Source organism: Helicoverpa armigera, chromosome 2 (genome assembly GCF_030705265.1).
Source record: "Helicoverpa armigera isolate CAAS_96S chromosome 2, ASM3070526v1, whole genome shotgun sequence".
Classification (NCBI taxonomy): domain Eukaryota; kingdom Metazoa; phylum Arthropoda; class Insecta; order Lepidoptera; family Noctuidae; genus Helicoverpa; species Helicoverpa armigera.
The window spans coordinates 9,269,861-9,289,397 of record NC_087121.1 but is presented as its reverse complement, the minus strand read 5'-3'; the positions used below and the strand labels follow the sequence as shown (position 1 = coordinate 9,289,397).

The following is a 19,537-nucleotide window of genomic DNA, read 5'->3' as shown; positions in this document are numbered from 1 at the left end:
TGAAAGAGCATAATATGTTGAGGCAATAAGAGAGAGAGATTATTAATTATATCTAAATACCCTGATCATTAGCCTATATCCTCTAAATTCTACTACATCCTATATCGATGTATATATGTAGGAAGAATATCAAATCCGACGAGTATCAAAAGACGATTCAGACAATAAAGTCAGTCATAACAAAGCTGACCAATCTTCCAAGTGGAGCCATTATTCCTTTACTCCACAATACAATATTTTATACGAGCCACATCCCAGTCAATGTTTACTATAGAGGTTTTATCCGACGCTCGCCGGGGGAGGTCTGAAGAAAATTGGATTGTCAGTAGCCTCCAGTGAACACCTGCACTTCTTGAATACTAGACGACACGACCGAGCCTTTTATGACAAGATATTTTATTTAGAAACGGATTACTGGTCTGCTGGGATAAGTGGAGTCGGCTATGTAGTGTTAAGGAGTTTGTCTGCAGGTGGGTTAACGGAATTTTGAAGTTCAGTGAATACATGGGAAGATCGAGTTTCATAGTTTTCAATCTAACAAATTGCTTATAAATATCCTGCCGTAATACTATTGTGAAAAACATCATATTTTACGTAGGCAGACATTAAGTAAATGAGGTTTTACTCTTCATTGAGTCGAGAGGTAAGGAAATGTTAATAATCTTTCAGTGTTCAACATAGCGTGTTACACGTAGGTGGGTGCAATTTCTATAAATAAACATTTAATAGGTATAGGTAACAAGTCTGTGAACTCACAAGTCCTGTTGAAATTGAGATGTTAAAGGAAATATTTTGCTAAGCACTCTAGCAGTCAGTAATTAACAGACGTTGTTACAACAAGATTTGAATAACTCACACCCTGTACCTATGGGGTTTTTAGGTTAGCAGATCGGAACTTACAGGTATGTAGGTAGGTACTGCTGGAAGACTACTAAAGTAAATTATATGTAGTGAGAAGTAGAAGTTGACATTGTAATGTTTAATTGTAATGACATGACTGTAATAGTAACTTCATCAATTCAGCCATTAGATCACTCATATCATGTTCAATACTCACTAGTAGTCGACTTCACAGTGGCAAAGTTACCTATATCACGAGAGCTGAAGCTAAATAAGCCACAGCCGCATTATCCTTTTTTTTTTTTTGGGAGGGGGAAATCCTCATGGACTTCCTCCGCCTGGGGAAAGGCGGAGGGGTATGCCGGACTCCTACCGGCTAAAACCCCCTTGTGTCCTCCTTGCACGTGTGCGCGGGGCCGCGGGAATCCAGATTCTTCCGCAGCCCCACACTAGTGCTGGCCCTCGCACGGGCCTCGTCTCTTGCACGGGGTAGTGAGGTGTTCGCCTACCCCGTGCATCATCTCAGGGGCACGCGCCGACACACGCGCGTGCCACCGCCTCGGGTCCACTGAGTAGGGGCGGGAACTTCCCCAAGTCCCTCGCCCTTGAACCCATTCATGGGGGGCGGAAGAGGGCGTTGTCCGCCCTTCTCCTGCGCCCGGTGCGCCTTCTGCGACCGGGGAAGGGAGTCAAAATCTCCTCTCCGTTCCGCAGATTCCTTCTGCGACATCACGTCCTCGCAAAGGAAACCACCGCGTCCCACGACTCTGCACTGCCGACCATCCTCTGCACCACAGCCGGCAGCGACAGATCGTCTCCGATTTCGTTTGTGGGGACACGGCGCTGCTCCTCCCAAGCTACACACTCAGCGAGCGTGTGTTGCGCCGTGTCCTCCCCGCAATGGACGCAGTGGTGACACCGAGCGTCCGGCTCCCTGTCTAAGCGACACAGAAACTTGCCGAAGCACCCATGCCCCGACAGTACCTGCGTCACCCTGAATGACAGGGAGCCGTGCCCTCTCTCGAGCCAGTCGTCGAGTACTGGCCGGATCGCCTCGACGGTAGCAAGGCCGGCGGTAGGGCGCATCAGCCTTTGCCGCCATTCCGCCACTAGGACTTGACGGAGCTCCTCTCGGCGCAGCTCGATCTCCCGCTGCACCGGCATCGAGCCCCGTGCCCGCTCTTCCTCGCGCCATCGGTATAATGACGCGAGTACTTTCGCCTCTAGGTCCCAGGGCGGGGATCCGGCCAGGACACAAGCCGCCTCGTAGGAAATCGTGCGGTACCCTCGGATGACTCTGACGGCCATCGCCCTCTGCGGTTTGCGCAGGATGGCGAGCGTGCCGGCCGTCATGTCCATCGCCCACACGGGGGCCCCATATAGGCCATGGACCGCACGATTCCACGTACAACCGCCTACAGGCGGCGCTCGGTCCCCCCAAGTTGGGAAGCAACGATGATAGCGCGCCCGCAGCGCCCATCAGCTTGGGCGTCAGCCGCCGGAAGTGAGGCCCGAATTCCCATCGGCTGTCGAGCACCAAGCCCAGGTACTTCATGGTGGGGCCGACAGCGATCCGGGCCCCGCTGACCACGATGTGTGATCCCGGCGGCGGCGCACGTCGGGGACCATGGAACACGATGGCCTCCGACTTGTTTAGGGCCACCTCCAGGCCCAGGCGCCGGATGCGGTTCACCACCTGTGATACCGCAGCTGTGGCTATCAACGTCGCTTCCCTGTGCGAGCTCCCCCGGGCAGTGACAAGCGTGTCGTCCGCATAACACGTCATGTCGGCGCCCGGTGTGAGCTCACCCCTTAGCACCCAGTCGTAGCCGATGTTCCACAGGAGGGGTCCCAAGACCGATCCCTGCGGAACACCGCACGACATAAGGTGCCGACCGGCACCGTCACGTCCCCGAAAACTGACGCATCTGCCCTCAAGGTAGGCCCCTACTATACGGCGGAGGTAGGGAGGAACTCGATGATATTTGAGAGCCTCCCGAAGCCGCATTATCCTAAACTAACCCAAACCACATTTAGGAATATCAGCGGCGCACTCTCTGCATAAAATACCTGCATTTAAAGAAACCCCTGAAAGCTGGTCACGTACAGTCGAGCGGGCAGGTGTACATATGCGGCCACTTGCGCACGACTGCTCACGACTGTACCTATTCAATGTGTTACCTAATCTCGTGGGAAGCTGAGATATTATATGCTTGTTTAAAGGCGCTGATGTTTTCTATAGGATCTTCGTACTTTTTGTGGAAACTGTTCCTCTTTTCTTATAATTTTTTTAGGGTATTTTGTAATGCTCTACATCACGCTACGCTACCATTAGTTACATATTTTTACAATGAGGTGTAATGATGGAATATGAAATGATGAATTAGACTTTTTAGATTCAGAGTCTTAGCGACAGTGGTGGACCGTCCAGAATCTAAGGAAAATTTACGCTTCAACATATTCACATACCTATCGTTCCTACGTGACGTAGGTACCTATTTACCTTCTTAGAAAGGTATTCTTTACCTCGAAAGTCTCTAATATTCCAAAATCGTTTAGCTACTTCGTGGAAATCTGGCCTAAACTATCAATAAACACTCTCGCAGGTCAGTGCCACTCTTGATCGCATTGCGCCAAAAATTACACAAAGTAAATAAATAACACTAAGCAGGTAGGCTGTACTTCAACGTTCTTAAATCTCCGTAGATCTGAGCATATTTTGTCAAAGTTTACCAACTGAATTATTAACGAGCGACCACGCTTAGTATGCTGGGAAGTACCACATAACGTATGTCACTCTAGTCGTATTTGTACACTTTGGTCCCGTGGCTTAGGCCCTTAAGTAGTCCGTTTGACATATATAAGCCTTTAAATAGATAAGCAAACTTCTTAGGACAAGGTCCCGGTGAGGAAGGCACGTATGGTGATGGTGTTTGGAGTATAGTGAGTTGACTTCCTGATGCTAAGTATATACCTACAACTTGAATTGAGAGCTTGAAATTAAAGCTAGATAGCTAGGTCTGTTCCTTTGTCTTATCTAGCTTAATGTGTATCAGAAAATTAATAAAACGTTACGAAACTAGAAGATTAAATACCATATTTTATTAGACCCAACTTTGTTTACACATTGATTTATTTCAGCGCAAACATCAACACCGCATTACTTCACCAGGACCGCGGAGTAAATAAATCACAAAAACGCCTTCCCAATATAATTGAGAATCTATTTACCCTGTTTTTGCTACGGGACCGATGCTTATTCAGCAGAAAAATCAGTAACGAAGAGCTTTCCTTTACAATTTGCATCTCAAGTTCGCGTTTTTCGGTACATTTAATCAAGAAATTGCTTCAGCTAGACTCGGTTCTATTATACTTAAATAAAATGTAGTGTAAGACAAGAGAGTTTAATCAAAGCCTAATTTTGTAGTGGATCTCTTTATATAATATATTAAAAGAAAGGTAGGTTTTATGCATAAGAACTAGACTGGCCTGTTAAATAATAAAATAGTTTTTCAAAATATCTTACATATGTAGAGTACCTACATTATGTAGGCCTAGGCGGTCAAATTGAAATGGCTGTGCTATGAGTTTTGCGTTATACATTTGGTACTTTTCATACTGTACGGAAAAAGAAATATTAAACAACATTAACATTAAAATTTTATTTTAGTAGCCGCATACGTGGGTAAATATTAATATTTCAGAGTTACTGCCGTTCTGTTCCGCAACTAAGTTCGAATTGAAATAAATTCCAATTGGAGACTTCGAAAGTCGAGGTCCGTACTTTCCAGTTATGAAAACGTTACTATTTTATTTAAAAATATATTTATTTTTTATCAATACTTGGTTGCTTTTGGACTATTTTTATTGACTGTAAAAAAGAAAGATGGTGAATCCTAATTCACGCCCAGCACCCTTGGTCTTAGCCCAGATGACTTTCTATATGTACTCTATAGGTTCTAGGTATAGGTTTCTACCCATAACGATAGCTGAAACAAGTCTGGTTGAAAATCAAACCAATAGACGCGGTGCCCCATTAAACTTATTGGTAAGTACCTATATGTCACATTCAACATAAAGACGCATTAATACAAGATTAAATGAGTGTGATGAACGTAATTGAAACTCAATGATACCGCAACTTAATTCACTTAATCGTCAAACGATTGAGTTTCAACAACCAATTAACTGTAAGAACGGCGTCACTATAAAATCTACTTTGATCATGCTTAATTTGGTTTAATTTGTGCTTGGATATATTTACTAGTAAGATCTGCAAGCAGATAAACAGTTATTTTTATAACACTTTTGTTTTTCTAGAAAATTACATACAAATATGTAGTAGGCTTCCCTATTTCTCTATTTATGAATTAAAATATGGAATGATTACCTATACCAAAACCTACGAAACCTTAAGCTACCAAATATATTTTTAACTATATTCTTATACAAAGAAAATTTTTTTTTTCTTTAACGATAAGAGTGCACTTACTTATGCCTATATGCCCACTATATGCCTAAAGTCTGTATTGGCCTTGCTTCCTAAAATAATAGCACAAAGTTTCCAACCAAGGAGTTTGATCAGCAAATTCTCTTACGTTACAATTTAACCTTTTGAGAGTAAACAGACCTAAACTCTATGGACCACAGAGTTCCGTGTTCCATTTTCGGAATTAAAACATTTTCAAGATTAGCTGGAAAACGTATAAACAGCTACTTAAGGTGGTGTTGGGGTAACCAAGTCGCAATCTGAGTAATGCACCTGAGATGCCTCTTAGAAGGGACGGATCCACCACTCAAAAAAGGTTGTGAGCAAATAAATCCGATATTACCAACTGAAAATTCAAATACATTTTCATTCATTAAATTTATGTCATCATGAAAGAGCAAAGTAGAACTTTTGAATTCAAAGTGCTGTGTCGCGGATGTCAATTAGTTATCTTTTAGTTATATTAATTTTAATATCTTGCATTTTCTATTCACATTAGAAGTGTTGGCAATTATTGAAGCTCTAGCCTAGCAGATATATTTTAGTCATAGTAAGAAAATTAACACAGTAAGAAAATTAACAGAAGAAAGAGACTGTTAAACCAAATGTAAGTCGCAATTATATTTATTTTTTAGTGACATTCCGCTTACAAAACTTAGTAGGATAGCAAAGTATAAAAAAAACAATAACCGTTCGACTCGCAGTCTCAATCTAACAAATGGAGTGTAACCATACAACAGTATAAAGCCGCAACATTGTTCATACACTGCTAATAAAATAACAAAGCTATCAACTATTTACAGGTTCTTCTCTAAGCCAATAATTCCACCGTAAATCTTAGAAGAAGGTCGGCTGTAAGGCTTTTCATTGCCGTAATACCTGTGTAACGACCAAAGTGAGTTGTATTTGGAAACTTTCCTTCCTTGATGTAGGTAGTGCTACTCAATTCATGCGTTGACATAAAAAGCACTGGTGAAGTGATGCCAGATTGTATGAAACTAAGGTTATATAAATATGACTTATTTACTTGGATATTTTTGCAATTTCATAGGCAGTAAAGAAGAGATTTATTTACTCGGAAATACCAGTCAACTATCTACACAAAAAGGGTTCAAATTAGTATCTATTAAAATTATGATGAGAGATCCACGAACAATTTTCTGATTGAAGGAGGAATTATAGGGATAAGACATTAAAAATGGTGTATAGAGGGAAAAATGATGAAGAGAATGGATAAAAGAAGGTGATGTCTTATCTGGCCATCCTTGTATCAAGGCAAAGTTGGAAAAACTTAACTTGTAAGACTCATCTGCAGAATACCTCTCAGTTACCAAATATCTTTAACAAAACATTGGCCATTTGCCAGCAATATGGTTTGAAGCACGTGGCTAAACTAAGTAAATAGATACTTAGACATAAATAGATAACTATAAGGTAGGTAATATTTTAACCAGACTTAGAAAAATATAGAACTATACCTGCCATAAGCTAAAATTCCATGACAAGGGCTCTCCCTGTCACCATTAATATCATCAATCAATAAATAACATTTGATACATATCTTACTCAAGTCAATATTGTGTTCCCCTGATCGTATTTTTTTACTTTTCCCATCCGTTCGCAGGGAAATCCAATTTTAATAGACTAAAACGGATTTTCGTTGGCAATGTGAGTTCCAATTAAATAAATTGGGTTGAAAGGATGTATGGCGGTTAATGCCTGTGCCATGGGCATCACTGATCGTATTCGCGAGACATGAAATATCGTTTTGTCAATTTTTTCCGAATGTTTTTTCTCTTAAAAGGTGATTTAATTTTGTGTTTTTATGCGATTGGTGATAGGTGATTTTATGAAATAAAAACACATCTCTTTAATGAGTGAGTGATACTGTGATACTGCTGCAGGATTATAGAGAAAGTTTATTGTCATTTTTATTAAATAGAAAACCTTAATAGGGTAATGTCCAGGGTCGAAATAATGAAATAATATTTAGTCCGCTTTTTAGATAATCAAAAAATATTGGATACGTATTTATTCTTTTTTTAATTAAACATAAAATGACAAAGATAATACACTTCAAAAATTAGGAGTGGGGGCCTTTTACGTCACAGTGTCCTGAAAATTGTAGCAACTTGTGACGTCACACTCAACTTTAACACGCTATATCTTAACAAGTTCTGATCCAATTTAAAAAAGAAAAAATACGTATCGCTTAATTTTGGACAATCTACAAGACGGACTAATTATTATTTTTTAGGAAACTAGCCTATTGTCAAATAAAAGTTCGAAATACATTTTTGGTTACTTAACTAAAAATAGAGATAATAATCGAAAGATTATTCTTCAAAACCATCCCTTTGTCGAGTGCTTCTGGCTTTTCTGAATATTCTATAGGTATAACATAATATTCGGACTAAATAAGCAGGCCACTAAATAACATGGTGAGGACAGGTGGGAACTACGAGGTCTGCACAAGAACTGAGCCGGCGTGAGGGCACAATGCCAACTGCATTGTCAAGGAACACGCTGTGACGTCACAACATTCTCACTAATACTGTTTTGTGATTTAATTTGCTTAAGGGCTGATGTTTATGAGATAGAGGCTTAGAAGTACTAGGTTTAGGCCTGCTTCGGGCAGCATTTTCTTGCGAGAGCAAAGAATGCCTAAAAGATTCTGCCTATCTATATATAGCTTCTTTATTGCCTACGTGCATCAATTTATACAGTTAGGTAGGTCTTAAAAATTAATAAGAGTACGTGACACAATGAATGTTCTTATCGTTAAAAACGATCTCTTCTACGCTACCTTTGCATGGATTAACATGGGAAGGAAAAGTATATTATTATTAACCGGTGTGCCTAAAATTATACACGTTACAAAAATATTCAATTTCATTATTGAATATAGGATGTAAGAATATAAATCCATTGATTAAACGTTTGTGATCAAAAATATGGGCTCGCGATTGGAGATTTTGGAAACGTCTAGTTACCAAGTCTTGCGGTAAATATAAACTCCATTATCTACCGTCTAGTGGGTAAGTTGAACGAACTGAATTGTGCCAAAATACAGCCTTCGTATTCAGACGTTCTATCCGTTCGTAGGTAGGAATAGCCAATGGCCATACTGTACAATAGCCTAGCCATTGTAAGCCCTATTCAATCGGTCCACAATAAATTCCAAATCGATACAATTGTAACGGCAAAGAGGTTTTTTCGTCCATTTAACAAATTCACGAGTAATGGTCCCAATTCCGACGACCACAAAAGCGAAATCTGAAATACTGATAATAATTTTTATGGTTGAAACGTGAATTTGAATGTTTTTTTTTGTGTAATGTTTATTTATGCCTGTTTTTGAAAGCCTTTTTTAATTGTTTTTCTTTGGTGGCAGTTTTTTTAAGCTGCCTATGTAAGCTGATGTCAAGTTCATTTTTATTACTTTTGAAAGTAATTGTGTTAAAAAAGAAATGTTATTTGATATAAATGTTCATTCGTAGAAAGGAGCCAAAACGGGCCTTTTTCTAATATCTTGATTCACTGAACCAAAACCAGCATAGAACCTACATTTTATAGCTTTAGAAAACTAGCAGTTACATGCTAGTTTTCAAGCGCTGTGTGCTCTCCGATGCTTGCGAATAAAGAATAAAGTATAACAAACTTATTAAATTAAAATATGTACCAGTACAAACTTAAACAACAAAAACCACTTCTAAATAACTTATTTAGTTAACATTACAAAAGTTAAATTAATGTACTGAATTCTTAGAGTTACATTTACTTAGCAATGTTTAAAACTTTCAAGTCTTGCTTATAATGGAAATATGATCCTGATTCCTAGAAACGAACCATAAGCTGATTATTTTAGCAGTGCGCAGTTGAAACTGAAATCAGCACTTTAGTTAACTTCTAAATTAAATATATTATACTAAATAATAAAATGGACGCTAACCCCATTAAAGTTTGTGCGAAGGATAGTCTCGGTGGAGAACGCTACAAAACATTATAAATATTTAACTGAAATACTAATTACTCCTGGATTCTCTTAAAACATTCTAATAATCAGATCAGTACAATGTAATAACTGTAATAGATTAACGTAAAGTTTGGTTTTCAGTAGGTATTAGGTAAATAATATAATATGAAATTAAATTAATCCTCCACCCTCATACTAGGCAATAAGCCTGTCTATGCACTTGTATGATTAGTGAAACAAAGTATTCTTTATTTTGTCTTATTCATGAAAAAATATTTTTCTCGATACTGCAGTACTTTAAATCGGTCCAAGTCAGTGTTTAGTATCGATTATACTTTTTTGTATCGAGTCAACCTCCCTCGGAAATATAGTTGATTGAGTAAAAGCGTCACGTCTTATGATCGACAGCGGGCTCATATTGAGTCAGTCACGTCGGCCCAATAGGCCGTGATAGAGCTTCGGGACTCCCTCAATCTTCGGCCTTAGGCCAAGTTATGGCCTGAAGATATAAACAAAATAGCTTCACGTCATATTTTTGTCATATTGAGAGGACAACCTTGACCTGATGTTGGAAAAAGTATTTGAAAAAAATGTGCGGGAATTATTTAATAACTATACACATTTCTAACACAGTTTGAAACCAATATCAACAAAACAGTTTAATTTGTAAACAGTCATCCATTTTTGACGTATTTCCCTTTATTGGACATCAAAGCAGCGGAAACACAAAGTGTGTTTTTAAACTAAATAAACACGAACTGTCATTAATCAAAACCAAAGTTAAACAAGTTGATCTAAGCCTTTAAAAGATCAATAGATCTGGTATCGGCGAACTTCAAACCACGGTATAAATGAGGCTCAAACTTCGACACCCCTTCCTCGTCACCGTCACACAATTAACTCAAGAGGGAGATGATAATTTATAGATTTGCCTTCAATTCAAATACCAGTAGAAAGTTTAACAAACTTTAAATTGGTTTTAATTTAAACGCTGCCCATTTTACTCCGGAAACAACCTCGATCGAAGCCGGTTATAGCCATGTTTCCAATTTTAATTCAAAACATGAAATTATTTACGAAACACGTAAAATTTTGAAATAAAGGAACTTCCAGAACCCCTAGATAAGGGAAGTTTTTTTTAAACGCAAATATTAACTTTGGTGAAAATTTTCGAAACTTTAAGGATCATGCCCTTTCGGGAATTCTTAAACTAAATATTTTAGAAGAAAATTCTGATCGGATGAAAATTTAAAACAAAGTTCAGGAGTTCCCAACTCGAGTTTGTTCCCCTTCTATATTAAAGAAGAACCGTTAAACGTAACTAAGTGTTAGTCGAGATCATTTTGTACGACAGGGCATGAAGTGGTATTTAAATTCAACGTGAATAACGAAAACCCCCTTGAAAATTCACATTCAATCTTTAATAAAAAATATTCTAGCAATCATTATTAATGATATTAACGTCACCCCCAGAATAAGGAAAAAATATTTCCAAACATCTAAGGTCAAAAAAATCCTGTCAAAATATTCGGTGATCTTTACAAATTGAAGAAAATACACCCAACACGCAACATTGTGGTTGAATTTTGAGAAATTTTGTTTTGGTCCAATTTCTTTTCAATCTGTGGTGTTCAAAATACTTCTTGCGCAAATCTTCAAGTTTTCAATGAGTTGCCGAGTTTTGTGTATGAAAAGGATAAAATTTCAGCCCTTACAGGGATGTTGAGATTACTTTTCTAAAATTGGAGATTTATTTTGGGATTGTGCATATAACGAACTTTCGCCTAGTCGTTTTCTTACATTGCATTTTAAATTCAGGTACATATAGGTAGCTATAGTTGAACGACGATTTTCGTGCATTTTTCTTACAATAACTGTGTGTACGAGGTTTGAGGGCACCTTTTTCTACAAAAAAAAGTATAATAAAAAGAACATGAAAATTCATAGTAAATAGTTGTTTTGTGTTGTAGGTGAACTTTGCCATGAAGAAACATAACGATAAAATTTTGTTACAAATACTTAATGAGCGACGACGCATGATGACTCCCATGCTTTTCATAATTAATTGCTAGTTGAATCAATAATACAAGAACCTAACCAGATACATGGAATACATATGAATCTTTAATTTAGTGTCCTACATTCAGATTGCTAGTTAGTTAGGTCAGCTCTAAAGCTCAGTTGGAACTGTCCAACTTAAAACGTCCTTTACTGGTAATTCGTGAAATTGTCAGGGGACATGGGAACTTAGTTTAAAATACAGTATGTAAGTCATTTATTTTTAACTAGCTGTCTCTCGTGGTTTACCCACATCTCTGGGGAACTTTTGCCTTTCTGGTAAGCCTTTGTAAAAAACCCACGAGATATTGCTTGGCAACTTTTTCATTCATAAATGTCATTGTACATGAATAAAACTCGATGTTTCAAAGTATAGACCCAAGAATCCAACATTTTTGATAAGTAGTTACCGCGGGATTCAATGATTCGATGGGTATACGTATGCTTTTGTATAATAAGGCTTCATGCTTGTCACTTGTTGAGCCTATTTTTACGTGACCCAGTTGACCCAAAAATAAAAGTAGGTACGTTAAATAAAATGGTTTAATCTATTGGCCAATATTCCAATTCAATTTATTAACAATAGCGCCATACAAAAAATATTTTTCGCAACTAAAATTAGTTGAAGCTGTATTTTTGTAGACAAATTCAATAAGCCTGATCTAAAACTGGATCAAATTGGGGCGACGGATCTGAAAAATGTTTTCATTCAATGACTAGAGATATTATTTGGGTAAATATTTTAACCGTGTACTTTACATAACAAAAGAAGATTATAAGGGTACCGAATGTTTTGTGCAATTGTCTATGTTCTGGGGAAAATATTGCTGTTTGCGCTGACGGCAACTATCAACTGCACCAAAAAATGGATCAACTGTAAGTATGCCAAAGTTTATTTAAAAAACGTAAATTGAGCATACGTAAATAAAACAAGTTAGGTAGATGATACTTTTTGTCACATTATGACTCTAACACTTAGGTATGTATTTATTTTTCATCCAAATCGGCTCAGATAAAAACGACAAGGCGCCTGAATCATCCACCTTATGTTATGGCATCTCCACCCATCTTTCCTTATTCCATACTTTTACCCTACTTAAAGGTATTCACACTTCCATGACATGTGTGACCGGATATTATGAAGAAGGTACAGTTTCATTCACCCTAAGGCTTTGTTTGCCATGAAGATTTATGGTGTTGACAGCAGGGACGCTATAAACTACGGTAAGCTTCATGATAAAGTGATCCTGAAAAACATTATTTTCAAAATTGGAGATTTTTCTCGGAAGTGTTAAAAATAAATAAATATAAGTGTGGAAAAAAAAATAGTTTTTACTGTAACTACAGTTTCAGCTACTACTATTATGATACTAAAATCTCTTCATATCAGTTATAGCCGTACCTTTCATAACACAAACTTTACCCAGAAAGCTTTAACCATCTCTCTTAAATTTTGCCCGTCTACATCTATTCAAAATTTTCACAATCAATGTTACGGCATTTTTCACATTTTCCTAAGGTAAAATTAATTCAGTATTTCTACATCGTCCCTCTTTTAGTAAATAAAACTATTACTTACAAAATAATATAAAAATAACAAAATAAAAAGACGTTACACAAAGCGTTCGGTAATCATTAAAGATTTCATCGTATAAAAAGCTAAGTCACTTCACCGCAATTAATCATTGGGCTCCGTCAATTTTCAATTAAGCAAAAACAAAAAAAGGTGGGCCGCTATTTTGAACGAACCTATATAGATACCTATTGAAGCCCTCGTTTATCAGGTCCAAACATAATAGTGATAATTTAATGTCACGTTGATATGAAAAGATGTAATGGGCTGTCTGACCGTAGCCTAAGTCATTGTACTATTGGCAAAAGCAATGTGTGTAAAATATTGTCTAAGTTGTTTAAAAAAAAATGTGTGTGCGTTTACAACAATTACAGTTTAAATAGAAGTGCATTTAACCTGGTAAACAGTAATATGTAAAGTTTTAGTCCAAGTGACTATTAGTCTGCATGTACAAAGGAGATGGCCAAAAAATACATAAGAGAGTATATAAAAGACTACATAAGATAGTACATAAGAGGAGTACATAAAGATGGCTTGTATTATGTTAGTGTACCTTGTTTTTAACCGACTTCCGAAAAAGAGAAATGCAGCGATTATAGGTATATTTAGTAATCCTATAGTAAAGTTATTCCGAAGAAATTATCTTTTCTTTCCCCATAGTTTTATCAATTTTGTCATCAGTACATAAAGGTGCTTACATGTGATGTAATAGGTGCGGGACGCGCTGGTATCCAGAATTAATGCGGGTTAGAACACCGTGAGTTGGCAATAATATGTCCCTTACTGAACTTATTGAGATATGATATGTGCCTTTATGTATTTTTATTCTAATTAATGAGGTTGTGGAGAATAAGCTCAACTGGTCTTTTCTGGAAGGATAAAAGATTGGCTGCCTTAGATCGCAAAGTGTGGAAAAGCCTTTTGCAAGCCTGAGTAGAAATAACAGAATGTCGTCATTATCATCAATGCAGAGTAAGGAAATAATCTTTGAAGTGAAACTTGAACTACCTATTATTTGAGAAAGGGATAGTTACTAAGTCGATATTGAAATTTACGCATGCTATGAAATACAATGAATGTGCCTTCGATAATTTGAAAGGTTTTTATTTTAATGTTTAGCAATTAGACAATTAACGCCTAAGTCAATAAGTATAGCTGCATACTTAAGTGTTTCAGTTCATGCGAATAAACGTGAATGGTTAGTAGTACAAACTAACTACTTTTTAGCCTTAGACCATTTATTTAATTGTAATGTGTATAGAGATACTTTGCAAAAGTAATTATTGTAATAAATAGGTATAAATAAGTTCGTAAACCTGTTAATACAAAGATGATCGAATGCTATTAACAGTTGTTAGAACCATATCACACGATTCAATAAACCAATTGAATTGACATTCTAAACTTCCAAATTCAAAAGTAGGAGAGCGTGTGATGTAAACGGATCCACGCCATTTGAATCTGGAACATAGAACGACAGTTTAGATATATTTTCTTGTAAACAGTTGTGAAGCTATGTACGAAAGTTCGTAACAATGGCACTCACACACGCATGTGCTCGATGCACGACAGTTAGTACTGAAAGCACAGAGAAAAGAACATAAAATCTTCTCGATGCACATGCGTGCGTGAGTGACATTTTTAACGTTAGTAGGTATCTTCCCAACTGTACATCTTTATTCTGTGGTATGGCCAACTTATGCACTTACCATAGTACTGTCATTGATAAGGTTGGATGTGGTTGGGTCGTGGCCGATAGGCTTAACTTAAATCAGATTACAAGGGATTGTTTCGGAGACAGATTGAAGTTCAACAAGATCTTGCATGTAAGGTTAATTGTGTTTTAGTTCATTGAGTAGGAGTAAGTGGTAATTGCCCTAATTTACGGATTCCAAGTTCTTAGTTCGAAACAGGCGCGCGTATTTTGTTTTGTGTCATCTTCACTGTAGGTACACAAAAACCTGGTACTTATTTCTACTGCATATAAAATGCAATGTTCTTCATAAATCATAGATAGCGAAGAAACATTTGAGTTCTAGTGAGAAAAGTGCCAATAAAGCAATCAAAAGAAAATAAAATGTCTGCATATTATTACCAATTTACGGGCAATCAAGTAAAAACGACAAACTTACTCCATCAAATAACACCGTTCAGAAAACGTTCGAAAACAAACTTTTTATTTCACCTCATAAAATCGAGACGAGAATATGATCAATAATCGATATTTTATAGTACACCTCTAGTTTGATACTGAAAACTCGCTTGGAGTTGCCAAGGTCAAAAAACAAAAAAGGGGGATGTTCCTTAGTAATAAAATTATACTAACATCGTCAAAACTTTGACAGTTGTCGCTAGATATAACGAGAGAAAAGTTGGAGTTTCGAAATAATGGCTCATAACGATTTAACGATCACGCTGGGGAGGGCCTGTGTTTGTATTTCGCGAAGTTTATTGGGGGGAAATTATTTGCTTGATGGAGGCATACGTTACACGTGATTGGCTAATTGTCGTCTCTTTGTGAGCTCGTGGAGCAAGAATTTTAAGGAGTCATAGAGATTTTATATATTTTTGTTACAATAATATATGAATTATTTTAAGAAAAACTGCTAAAGTATTTAGAAATATTTTTGAATAAGTGATATAATGTACATACTTTCTCAGACACACGAACGTTAGGTTAGAATAAAATTTGAGTTTACAAAGTGCTGAAAAATTGTAATGTACTATCTTTGTGAGACTTGAGTCGAGACACCTTTTGAGTTCTTTTTTAAATTTCCCCCGAGGGCCTTTATTTTCTTTTATGTAAAAAGTGCTTTATTTCAATCTGGACTTTAACATGAAAATCTCCTTTAAACCTAACCTGAATTGGTTGATAGGCTAAGAATGGAATATCTATAGCCAATCCAGCTGGCTTAAAATGGAAGATAAAGATAAATTCTACTTAAGTTCATAACTAGATTCTGCCCGTGACTCCGTCTGCGAGTACTTCAAATTTTAATTTTTCCATAGAAGTTACCTGTGGGACAATTGAGGTGGGATTGTTCAAAGGAGGTACTTGCTATAAAAAAGGCCTATAAAAGGTTGTTTGTTTTATTTAATTGCATTATTTGTCATTCAGATCATCTCAGTAGTTTTTGAAGGAGACGTAATTATCAGAAAGAATATAAACTATAGTTTCCTGATGACTAGGGCATGAAAATGGAGGTACTTATTTTAACTACGGCGGAACGTAATCCTCCTTACTATGTGCTACTACAGTACTTAACCCCATGTAGACTAAAAGGACTATCACCAGCATTAACTATTAACCTTACATAGCCCTATAAAATAGTAACGCCATTGTTAAAATAAAATACCGCCACTTAAACATAGGCCCCGTATAAAATGATACCCACTATTACGCCTTAACTACACATTCAATTTCATTTAAATACACCATGCCGTTGCGAAACTCCAATAATTTTGATATACTATACGTTTAATATTCTGAAACGTTCAAAGAGCCAAAACAAGATATCAAAACACAGCCCAAGGCTAAAAGGATCGCAATAATTTCTGTAATTAAGTATTTCACAGTAGTTATCAAGCGAAATGGTACAATAACACTTATGTTCTGTAGATGGGTATCGGACGGAATAAATTCCGCAGTCCTATCTACGTAATTAAGAAGGCTAGGTCCCTTAATATAGCCCGACCTCTGTCTTTTAAGTGTGTGACCCCCACAATTGTACACTCACAACCAAATAAATGACCCAGTAAAAAAACTTATTTGAAAAATAAAAAAAATATATAGAGGTAATAAGCACGTGTGTATATAAATAAAATCTGAGCTTATCTGTGTCATAAACATATTTTTTTTGCTGTTTATTTCGTGTCTTTATGAATGTTGTTTTTTATGAAATGTTTTATTCAGATTTTGAGGGCAATATAATGGAAGTATCTTTTATACGCAACGCATTAAAACGAGCTTCTTGTTAATAATTCTGGTGCCCCAATAAGGTCAGGTTTCTCGCCCTTTCTTACTTATCACCCTACTTATTTGGGGCAAATTAAGGTGAATGACAAGCATCATTTTGCCAGTATTACTGAAACAACTGTGGTTAAAATGAATGATATTATACTATTATGTTCCCTGTAAAGAATGGTCCTGTTTATGAAACAAAAATATAGTATGCGCTTCAAAATATATATTTTTTAATATGGCAAAATAGACTGTCATTGCAGTAAACATAGGCAATTTAACACATTCATAGCTAAGTCACAATACATTTGACGAGCTTAAAACATCATTTATTTTTATTTAAAAACGTGCGTTATATTTCGTGGCCTCCAGTGTATAAGTAAAAATAATAGCTGGCCAAAATTAAATACCCTTATATAGACATTAACTTGCCTGAAGATTCGTGTTAATGCTAGATTTTAATAAAGTAGCGCATAGTTTTATTATTATGTGCAATAAACGTCAGTGAAATTGGAAATTTTATGAAAAGTAATAGCGTGAGGTGAAATATGTTCGAGTTCTCTACGTTTTAGAGGTAGCCCTGAGAATGGGGTGCTGTAAGGCTTTTATGGGATACAGAAATGTATTTGAATATGGGGTGTTATATGCTATGTATAATTAAATAGTATTAAAGTTATGCCTTTAGTCCATTAGGTACAACTTTAGGTAAACATCTCGACAGATTTTTTTACACAAATGCATATTAAAAAAATAATGGTTCAATAGATTAAGTACCTAACTGTAATTATTGTATTAATATTGAGTTTTAGCCGCTTTACATTTATAAAACAGAGTTTTTATTTAGACGTTTATCTTTACTTAAGTACAACTCAAAAAATTATGTTCACAGTTCACATCAATTTCCTTAATTGCGTTATTAGTTGAAATAAACAAATTTTAACATTATGCCATTACGCGTTATTAAATATTGTATTATAATAATGACTATTTATTCGAATATTGTCAAGTCATCATTTACGTTGTTAAGTGTTTAATATGAGGAACATGAAAGGAAGTGTTTTATCTTGTCATCCATATTAATACTTAACCTTGTATGTTATTTAATATGTTACACACATCTTATTAACTTTGTTGCCTTTGTACCCGATTTAATATTCTTTATTAATTGTGTATGTAAGTAAAGAAATCTGAATGTAAAAACGTGATCCTATAAAGTTTGTTTATTTAATTAGTGATGATCGACGAGCTGGTCTCAGGAAGTATTAGTCCGGTTAGGAAAAAATCTTTCTGCCTTCTTCTTCTTTCGTGTCGATGACATGTCATATATTGAGACTACACTTTGTCAGCCCAATATGCCGCTACAGTGAGAGCACGGCCGGGTGTGCTTTCTGCCTTATACTTACATAGCCCATTCGCATACTCCCCACATCGCAGGCACAGATGAAAGTTAGTCAAAAAGTCCCATATTATGGGGTGTTTTAAGCAGTACGACATTTGTAACCCACTTTTGAAGAAGGAGGGTTCTCCATTGGTCGGAATCTTTCAAAAGAGGGTTCTTTTTTCATCGGAATCTTTTATTAGGAAAAAGTAACGTAGTTCATGATCTTACTAGTAAGCAAAATATATAAGCGGAAAGATACTCGTAGAATTGACCACCACCCACGTATCCAGCACGTGAATAATTCCCTAAAGACACAAGTGAAATAGTAGGCACATATAGTTTCATGTGATCCTCAAGGTTATTTCCTGTACCCGTATGTAGACGATAATATATTTCAGTCCTGTAACGACATCTTAATTAGAATAAGATATGGGAGGGTACAAACGTTTAACAAGACCTCATCAGCATACTAAGTGAGTGAAAGAGATGGTAGTTCTATTTGGTGTGGGAGGAAGAGAGATGAAGGTATAAGTGTCGGGTCCCTCGCGAATTTATTGAAGTGGAGCGCGTGTGTAATTAAATTAATTGTAAGAAAATTATTTTATGAAAAGGTAATAATGTTGAATTAGATAGTAATAGAATTGATTTAAATAAGTTAGAAAGATAGTGGAGTTTAAATTATTGAAATGACATTGAATACATTTCTTTGGAATAGTGTAAAATACACATATGATTTTCATAACTATGTCGTTAACAAGTTACCAAAGGTTTAACCGGTTAACTGGCTTACCTTTTGCTAACTACAATTGTGAGTACAGAACCAATTATTATAGCTACATTATAGAGGAATATTGTTTTAGAGATCTTTAGCCATTTAATAAATTGCAATCAATCATCCTCCAATATCCACGCAAGTACCCTTTGAGTTCTAGTTAACGAACTTAGTTATTGCTACCAATAGCATTAACAGTTGGTTAAAGTTTCCGAATGCGCAATCACTAGTTAGCTAACTGTTGCAAGTTGAACGATACATTGCCGTAACGGTACACCTAGTGAACTAGCTTCAACTTATAAATAATAAAGGAAATTTAGATGGAGGTGAATGCTACTTTCAAGAGTTGGCGGTTGTGTGAAGGCAAGTTTCTAATGAGCAGTGTCTATCACAGTGACTCTAATGTTCTTCGAAAAGTTCCTTCAAAAGGACCTCGGAACGCAACTTACTTCCTCTCGGAACGGAAGAGACAACCATAGTGTCAAAC

The 19,537-nt window shown here is 36.6% G+C and overlaps 1 protein-coding gene across 1 annotated transcript in view; it reads right to left on the bottom strand.

The window, feature by feature from the left end:
- LOC110378426 (globin-2 A chain) overlaps positions 1 to 19,537 on the bottom strand; it is a 51,678-nt gene that overhangs the window by 9,589 nt on the left and 22,552 nt on the right. The gene's annotated exons all lie outside the window — the stretch shown is intronic.